The following is a 10137-nucleotide window of genomic DNA, read 5'->3' as shown; positions in this document are numbered from 1 at the left end:
TGCTACCAGGAAGAAACCCAAATTGCTCTAGGCCAGTGTCCATTAGGAGTGGCTCTGCTCCCTGTAGCTCTCATTCTTCTACTAGGACAAATATATTTGTCCCATGGTAATAAGAGATACCTGAGAGGAATACTGAATAATTAAACAAAGTTATTTTGTTGTAAAAGAGCATTTGGTTTCATACTCACTAAAACTAACTCCAATGTTGAAACAGCCTTCGGGGTTCATGTATAATCCCCCTGGTCATCTCAGAGTTTCCAATACACTATTGCTTCCTAGTGGCAGGGATTTGTCTTGTGGACACTTGCTCAAGGGCCATTTTATTCAAAACTGATTGAAGTTGTGCATGATATAGTAGGTCATTGTGGTCATTCATGCCATCAACCATCTAACTACATTATTTCAGGAGATAGCAGATCAGTAGTGAAACATTTTCCATTTTAAATACAGAGAAAAATTTATATATTCTGCTGCTATAACAACACAGACAGCAAATCTGTTATGAGTTTCCAAAATATTTCTAGTTAATTGCTAATGGTGACTAGGATTCAGGTTCAGTCTCAGAGGTGATCAGTTAGCTTTCAATTACTCACTGTCATTCTAATCCTTGGCCTGATTTCTTAAAAATTGAGGCTGATGATATACTATCAGGAGGAAGAGGAAGGAGGCTTTAAGAATTAGGATATGTCTCTTTAATTAAGTCATTTTTACAAGCTGACATTTTCATTGATGGTGTAAACACACCAACTAGTACAAGTTAATACATGGTATGAATTGTAAATAGATTCATCTGAGATACAAAAAATGTGTTGTCTGCATTTAGTCCAGCTTGTATTATGTGTATGTATGTATGCATATATATACATATATATATTTAAGTATGGTTAATTAGGATGGAATTATGGTTTAATTATTAATTAAGCAATATGTGGCAAATACCAGTTCTGACATTTATGAGAAAATTAAATTTCCAACATAGAAAGAATAAGACACAGTTGGGTGCATCCAATCCTCCAAGGATGTGATTATCTAATGATAAACCATGTTTTCTGCAGCTGCATGATTGCTGTTACAAAAAATTGTTTATTATAAGTAAGATTGTGGTCTTTTGTATAGAGAATAGATTAAGTTGGTTGCACGGAATATCAAACAGATGTTTTAAATGTTTTGTGTTTCTTTAATGGGTTAAATGCTTACTATTTAAACTGGACTATATCTGAAAGCAGATATAGTCTATATGAGGAAAATGTAAATACCTCTCAAGCAAATTTCATATTACTGTAAAATAACAAACAACTAGTAAAGATACAGATGTTGGCAGTTTTGAGCTTCCCAACCTCATTTGATATGTACATATACACAAAAGCTCATGAGTACATTGTCCTAGGATGATTTGGGAATTTTTTCCATTAGTATTACTAGTTCTGCTATGGTTCTGCCTTCTGTTCTGGCTGGCATGGGTCAGGCACCAAATTTTATTTCTTAACTTATTTCAGGGTAAGTATATTTTTAAAAAGTCAATCCTGAAATCTTAGCCGGGAGTGGTGGTGCATGCTTGTAATCACAGCATTTGGGAGGCTGAGACAGGAGGATCATGGTTCGCCAACAGCTCAACTACTTAGTGAGGCCCCCTGCAATTCAGCAAGACCCTATTTTAAAATAAAGAATAAAAATAGGGCTGGGGGTGTAGCTCAGAGGTAGAAAGACCCTAGGTTCCATCCACAGTACCACAAAAAAAATTAAATCTTGATCTTGTTAGCCCTACTATATACTGAATAATCTATCAGATGTATGTGTATATATATATATATATATATATAATTATTTAATCCCAATGACTAATCTAATAATTTTGTACTATTACTTCAAATTCATGTCTAGATACATAAAGTGTCTTTACCGACAATCCTTTAACTAGAGAATAGGAGCACTTTGAATTTGAAGTGCTTTCTCTCTTTCCACCCACCCAAGAGAGTAAGAACTCATTTCACAAAGGTATTAATGTATTCATGATGGCTCTGCCCCCAAGCAGGTGGTGCTTATGCAGGACCTTAAAAAATGAATAGGAGTTGTTGGGCATGGAATCGGATTTGTCCAGAATATGTTTTATTATTTTTATTTTTATTTGTTTTTTTTTTTTTTTTTTGCGAGTTTGGGGATGGAACCCAGAGGCATTTGACCTCCAAGCTACACCCCCTGCCCTATTTTTTTATTCTTTATTTTGAAACCGGGTCTCACTGAGTTACAGAGGGCCTCACTAAGTAGCTGAGGCTGTCCACAAATTGTGATCCTCCGGTTTCAGCCTCCTGAATGCTGGGATTACAAGCATGTGCTACCACACCCGGCCCAGTATATATTTTAGTCAGAGAACCCAGAATACAAAAGCACAGAGGCTCAAGAAAGCAAGGGACAGGGGTAGAAAAATGTTAGTCAAAGATTGCAATTCTTTCTAAAACTTAGAGTGCAAAGACAATTTTGTCCAGATATAGTCCTTAAAAGGTAAACTAGAGGTTTCTAACATTAAATGGCTTTCTCGGCTATCCTTAGTTGTTTTAGTTAAATCCTTGAACTATTACAAATAGGTATAACCCTGCACTCGCATTTGGGGTAAGTAATTTTGAAAACAAAAGAAAAAGAGTGGGTTAGAAGGAGCAAGATATCTATGTTCATATCTACAGAATTCAGCATTGCCAAACTATGGAATCAGCAAATATGCCCATCAAAAGATAAATTGATTACAAAACTATGGGATATGTACACAATGGAATTTTACTCAGCAATAAAGAAAAACACAATTACTTCTTTACAGGGAAATGGATGGAACTGGAGGACATTATGTTAAGTGAGATTAGTTAGTCACAAAAAATAAGAAATAGGATGCTCTTCCTAATATGCAAAAGGTAGGGAGAAAATGGATCCTAGGAGGAACTCTAGAAGAGGGAGATTCTATAGATTAGCAAATAAGGCAACCTAACTGAGGGGATGGAAGGGGAAAAGAGGGAAAATTTCTAATGCGCATGATGTGCTTTAACAAAGATATCAGTATCATTCACTAATCCAAACATGAGGAGGGATGGGGAGGTAATGGGGTGGGAACTTGGTAAGGGCTAATTGGGTGATGTGTACATGTATGCATCTTGCATCCCATTAAGATGTATGAATACAATGCACCAATTAAAACAAATAAACTAAATAAAATCTACTTTAAAAAGGAGCAAGATATGAAATAGGTTCAGAGGAAATTACAGAAGTTTGAGGCAATAGTTATTTTGGCTTGAAGTGTTATGGAGAAGAGAGAAGTTGGAAAATTTCCTCTTGATGGAGCAATCTGCATACAGTGTATATATAATGGAATTGGAGAAGGAATCAAGGATGCCTCCCAGGTTTCTAGTTTGGGTTACCAACTTGAAATCATCTAAATATCAGAGCACATCAACTTCAACACTATTAATATTTTAGAGACAAATATGTCTTGGTTATAGAGAGAATGAGAGTATCCCGTACATTATGGGAGGATTAGAAGCATCTCTGACTTCTACTCATTAGATGCCAGTGCCTGCACCAAGAGTGACAAACCAAAAATGTCTCTAGACATTGACATATATTCCCTGTTGTTCAGTACAAAATCACTCCTGATTGGGAGCCACTGAAAAACAGGGTAGCAGTAACTTATATAACTAAGAACTGATTTATGTAGCAAAACAGTGAGCACCACTTTGGACATAGGGAGTTTGAAGTTTATATGATAGAGGAGTTGTTTATACAAACAAGAGGGGATTTATAGAAAACTTGGCTAAATATTGCCTTTGGAGACACTGGGATAAAGACGGCTAAAGCCTTTGAAAATACTGAGATCTCCTTGGGATTACATTTAACTATTTAAATCATGAAATTTATAAAGGTCTTTTGAATGTATGTGTGTGTTTACATATATTCGAACCTGTGATCCTCCTGTCCTAGTCTCCCAAGTACTGGGATTTCAGGCATGCACTACCAGACCCAGAGGGTATACGATTTTTTAAATCAGGTACTTTTATTTTAGCATATTAGGCAATGTCTCTGTATTTTATTAAAAGGACAATAATATCTGCAACATGCATAACTATTGTGATAATAATAGCTAGTGTCATTGCTTCTCAGCCTTTTGGCTAAGATAAAGTATGTAATAGTTAACACCATTGAGAACTCAGTATGTGCTAGAAACCCTGAAATTTTTTTAGTCACTGTCTCACCTAATTTTCCCCAAACCCTTGAACTTAGAAACTATTATTTCCTCTTTTACCAACAAAGATAGTAAGGTTTAGAGTGTTAATGAACTTGACCAAGAAGGCATCACAGAGCCAGAACTAGAAAACTAGGCAGAACTAAATGCTATGCCACACTTGGGTCTATATACATATAAATACATATAAATATATGGCAAATAAAAATTAAGGTAGTATGTATTTGGCATAGTACAATTAGAGTTTTAAAACTGTCAACTTTTCAAATATTAAATGCAAGAATGTACTTAGTACCAAGAATATAAAATGTGTATCTAAAAGATGCTTAGTTTTCTTAGTTTTTATTCTGAATTGTACTTAATTTAGATATTTACATGGTTTTCTTCTCCATTTGACTTTAAACTCCAAGAGAGCAGAAATTATGTTTTTATAACTCATAATGTAAGGTTGTATTGATTGATATGTAAGTGCATGCTCCCGAACCATTTTCTGACTAATTATAAATTAAAGAATGGATTTGGTCCTACATTTCTGATGGTGAACTCATTCCTGAATATTGTATTAAACTGTGCTTCTGGCTGTTTCTTTTAAATGTCAAATAAATCATGTTCAACTCACAGGCAAAGATGATCCCCTAAAATTGAATTATTTTACCTGCTAAAACATTCCCTTTAGAAAGGAAAATTATTATTTTTATTTTTTTGAAGCTGTCTTTTTGTTTTATACATTTTTGGGGGGAAAGAAAGGTTTAGACAGATATGTCACATTGTTCCCAGTTTACATGGTTCAGAGGCAAGAAGAGCAAATGTTGGGGAACTCAGGCATTGGTGTCAGACAAATGTGGGTTCAAATACCATGATTGTCAATTAATAGCTGTGTGTGATCTTGGGAAAGTAATTTTATCATACAAAGGTTTATGATTTTTCTTCATATCTGAGGTGGAAATGTTATCAATTATGAGCATTGAATAAAATAATGCATCCAAAAAATTTGCCACAATGTGCCATTCAATCACATAATTTTCTAATACTGGAGACAAAGTAATGAGCCAGATGGAAAATGGCTTCTGTCTCTATGGAGCTCATCTTACAGGAAAAGAGGGGTAGGATATATAACAAAGATAGTTATTTTTAAAAATACTGCATATGAGGTTAAAGATGAAACAGATGAGCAATAGAGGGAGGCAATGGAGAAGGGAAGTATATAGATTTATCCTGAGGAAAATAAGTCACAGAAACTTTGTAAGCAGAGGTTCTTTTGAATAGGATTTGCATTGCACTCTGTGGCCACTGTATAAGTCATAAATTACACGAAGGTAAGGATTGAGGCAGCAAAGGAGTTTACAAAGGTAATGAATAATTCTGATGCCAGATGATATTTTCTTTGATCAGGCTGGTGGTAGTAGGGTTAGAAATGAATGAATGAATGGGCCGGGAATGGTGGAGCATGCTTGTAATCCCCACACTTGGGAGGCAGAAACAGGAGGATCATGCAGGTTCAAAGCCAGCCTCACTAGCTTAAGAGACCAAGAGATCCTATTTCCAAATAAAATATAAAATAGGTCTGGGAGTGTAGCCCTGATGTAGAAGGGTTTCATCCCCAGTATCAACCCCCCCAAAAAAAACAAAAAGAATAGATGGGACTAATACATACAAAGGAGAATTTAAAAGACTCCTAAATTTATAGCATGAGCAATTGTGTAGGTGGGGATGGCATTCATTGTGATAGGCTAGACTAGTAGAAAGATGTATGCTAAAATGTTGGACTGTGGTTAGAGTTGTCAGTGATATATATTAATGGAAAATTACATCAACATTTGAATATATGAAAATTTGAGGATAGGTCTGTGCTACAGATGTGTACCTGGAAGTGGTGAACATAGGAATGAGTCACCATTTCTCAAATTTCCATAATTTAACTTCTACTCCATTTCCCAGGAAGAAACAATATTGAGAGAATTACTAGAAACTTCACCTAGTGTCACTCTTTAATTTTTCCAATGAAAGAAAAATAGTTTTATGATGAAATTAGTACAAAAAAGTAGGCATGCATAGTTCAAACCATTGCAGGGCTCTTTCTTCTCATATGATATGAAGAGCTTGAATGATATAATCCCCATAAGTCAAACCCAAGTCTTCAAGAAGAATGTCTGGTGGCCCATCTTTCACTACATTCATCATCAGTGCTTGAAGCTGGCCGAATAGGTGTTTTTCTCTCTTGGAAACTTACTTTTTCCTTTACATCAGTGTTCAAGTAGTAGGAAGCTTGATTTTTAGAACAGAACAAATCATGTTATCCTTGATTACTTATATCCTGATATAGCTATATTTAAGACCATAAGAATACAATGAATCATAGTGTTGTCAAAAACAAGGAAAATATATCCCAGAATAGAGGCAGAAGTTGGAGAAAAGGATGAACAAGTGAAAGAGAATGAGAGTGAGGGGGTCAGAAAGAAAATCAAAAATAGTCTCCAATTAAAAGCTCCTGAGCTCACTTATCATATGCAGTTACAATGTACCAATATTGGGTAGGGGCTGACTGGGTGATGTGTGCATGTATGTCTACACAAGTTTTTTTTATCCCATTATGATGTATGAATACAGTCTACAAATAAAAATTAAAAAAACTTTTAAAAGAGCTCTTAAGACATAAAGGAAGATGAATATTTAAAGGTATCCATTAGCAAATATCAGAGATGAGAGAAATTTGTATTAGGAAGATTACCTTTTTATTGTAGTAGAGACACCATATTGAAAGATGAAATGTTAGAAGGAATCCCCTTTACTGTTAGTAAATCCAAGAGCAAAATATAAGAACTAATACCGTTAAACTTATAGAAGAAAACATCAGAGAAAAATGAGCCAACATATTTACTTTTTCTTGAAAATCTTTTAATGAAATTGAAAATCTGTAACACTTTTATTCCACAATATGAGATGATACAGAAACTTCTTATATATTTAGAAAAAGTAATGGTTGATGGCATTCACACTGACATAATAATGTGTCATCTGCACAGTAAATTACAAAAAATAGTTTTGGGACAACAGAAAGCACACAAGGAGTTTGTCTGGTTAATTCAACGAGGAAAGCCTGCAGTTTGTGGTAGGATTTTATATTTTCAATAAGCAAGAAATATATAAGCACTGACTTTTATGACTTTCTAAGGCACTAGAGCATTGAGTTCTACTTACTGCATTCCTCCTGGAGGACCACCATTGGCAGGGATAAGCCTTCTTTGGACAGCATAGATTATGATACATCTGAGTTGAAAGAATTTATAGTATAAGACTCAAAAGTTTACCAGGAATAAAACTCAGTTGTCTGGTAGCTACGAAGAGACAATGAAATGAATTTGTTTAAGAGAAGAAAAGTAACTTGTACTGCTAAGTCTTCCTGAAGTGTCATGTAGACACATGTAGGGTCTTAAACTAATGCAAGTTTGCTCTTCTTCATAAAAATATTATGTGGCCACCATATTTTATGCCTGAAAGAGCACTTTACATTGTCAACAAAAGAAAAAACGTTATGTTAATCATTTTGAATCCCCTAAGAATGTTGGATCTCATAGGAGTAGGGAAAAATTTACGTTTGTTGGAAAATCTTTAATGAGAAATATAATGATAAGTGAATGGAACTGAAGTCTTACCATGGATAATGAGAGCTACAATCAAAGCAGATACTAATTATACCATGCCTCAACAAATTCTTAGTTTTGTCCAAGATAGAGAATATTTTGTGAACTGTAGAAAGTTCTACAAGCTTTAGAAAACTTTCTACAGTTCACAAAATATTCTCTATCTGTGCTGTCCAATATGTAATTTATGGTTACCAAGAATGTGAAATGTGATTGGTACAATTAAGAAACTTAATTTTGAAGTTTATTTAACTTTAATTTATTTACATTTAAATTGGGGCTGAGGATGTGGCTTAGTGGTAGAGTGCTTGTCTAGCATACACATGGCCCCGGGTTTGATACCTTGTACCACAAAAATAAATGAATAAATAAATAAATAAATAAATAAATAAATAAATTTAAATTGTAGAGTGGTTCCTATTCTTTATGCTATAGGGTTATTTGAAATTAAAGATTATGGAGACAAAAAAAGAGGTTGATTCAGTATCTCCAAAATAGTATTCTTATTGAAATTTAGTAAAAAATATTCATTAAGAAAATTACAGGGAGTTGATTAGCAGGCAAACAATTTAGTGAGTTTAAGTTTATGGCTTCTGTCATTTAAATTATTGAATTGGTGGAGATTGTTTAAAATGTTAAATGGCATTAATCAAATCCTTAAAAGCAGATCCTTTCTGTGATTGAATTCTGGGTAAGAAATTTCTTTCGAGATAAAGGTTGAAGAATATTTAAAGACAGGTTTAAAAGAACAGTAACAGAGCAGCCATTTGAACCTGGTGGATACGCCCTGTACCTCATGAAAGTGTTCCTGATCCCAAACAAAAAGATGACCGTGAGCTGTAAACTAACCGCTAATGAGAAACAAAAGTTATTCAAGCAACCCTTTCTAACCCCACAAACATTTCCTCCAACTGTAGATCCCTCTGGTCACATATTTTTTAGTAATATAAATAACTTCTTTATTTTCACACATCTACAAGACCTTAAACAAACATATACCTCCCTTTGGGGCCTTGATTCCTTTTCCTTACCCACAAAACAAATACTTTGACCTGGCTCTTTTTACAGAGTTGATTTTTGCTTGTTTTTAATTTTCAACTCATTTTATTATCATGTCAATTACTCAGCAGGCACCTCACTCTTTCCCTGAATATAGCCCCACAGCTGATTGTCACCATGTCCCCGATCCTCATCCAAGCCCTAAGAGCCCAATTAAAACATCAGGTATTCCTAAAGTCCAATTCCCACTTCTAGAACTTCGATTTTTACATTCTCAAAAGGTTTTGTTTTTAGCTGATTGTCAACAAATGTATTGACTGAAAGTACCTCCTGTGGTTTCATTTAGTTATTTTAATGGAGGATATTAAAGAATTCAAAGATTTGAAACCCACTTTTAGAAATAAAAAGTACAAAAATCATATTTAATAGCAGAAAATCCTGACAGGCACTTCCTCAAATAACAAATAAATCCAAATAAATAAAAATTGGCCACTCTTGGACACTGTTATTACTTTTTAGGCTACCTCTGAGCTAGAGATGGAGGCCATCGGTAATTTGATCCACATATTCAAATATCTCTACTCTGAACAATAGAAGCCACTTTGTCAAATTATTTCTATGGCAGCTGAATTTCACAGGAGATTAAGCGTCTGGCAGGAGATTAATTAGATGCAACATCTAGTGCATGCTTTTTAAATATTGCACACAACTCTGCCAGAGGAAATATAGGCTAAAAAATACTGCACTATTCTTCTTAAGGTCTCAAGGTTAAAGGTATGTCAAAATGCACTAGTAAGTGTGGGAAGTTGGTGAATGTGATGAAAAAGCTAGGCACTGATGCTTCCTTTCCTTTTTACAGTTCTCATCATATATCTTCTAAGTTAATAAAGTGTCCTTGTTCTGTTTTGAAATAATTCTGAATTTATGAAAACGTTGTAATAATGAACCCCTCCAAAAGTAAGACCTCATTTCTGCACGGCACTTAACCAGACACATAAATGGCTAACAATGTTTCCCTGAGGCATTGGGGTGAAGGTTATAGTCAGCAGGGCCTTATATGGGTAAATGCTTCAGTGTAAATTTTCTCAAGGCAAGAAAATGTTATATAACTACAGTACTACAATTATACAGGAAACTTCACATCACTAAAATACTAATGTTTAATATAGAATCTGTCTTCAGATTTTACCATTTGTCTCCATTGCTCTCTACTATCCATAAGTAACTGATCTTAATTTCTGGTTTATCTTTCCTGGGTAGACTTTTAGACAAATG

This window comes from Muscardinus avellanarius, assembly GCF_963383645.1.
Source record: "Muscardinus avellanarius genome assembly, chromosome: X".
NCBI lineage: Eukaryota > Metazoa > Chordata > Mammalia > Rodentia > Gliridae > Muscardinus > Muscardinus avellanarius.
The sequence above is the reverse complement of the archived record's forward strand: the minus strand, read 5'-3'. Positions refer to the sequence as shown.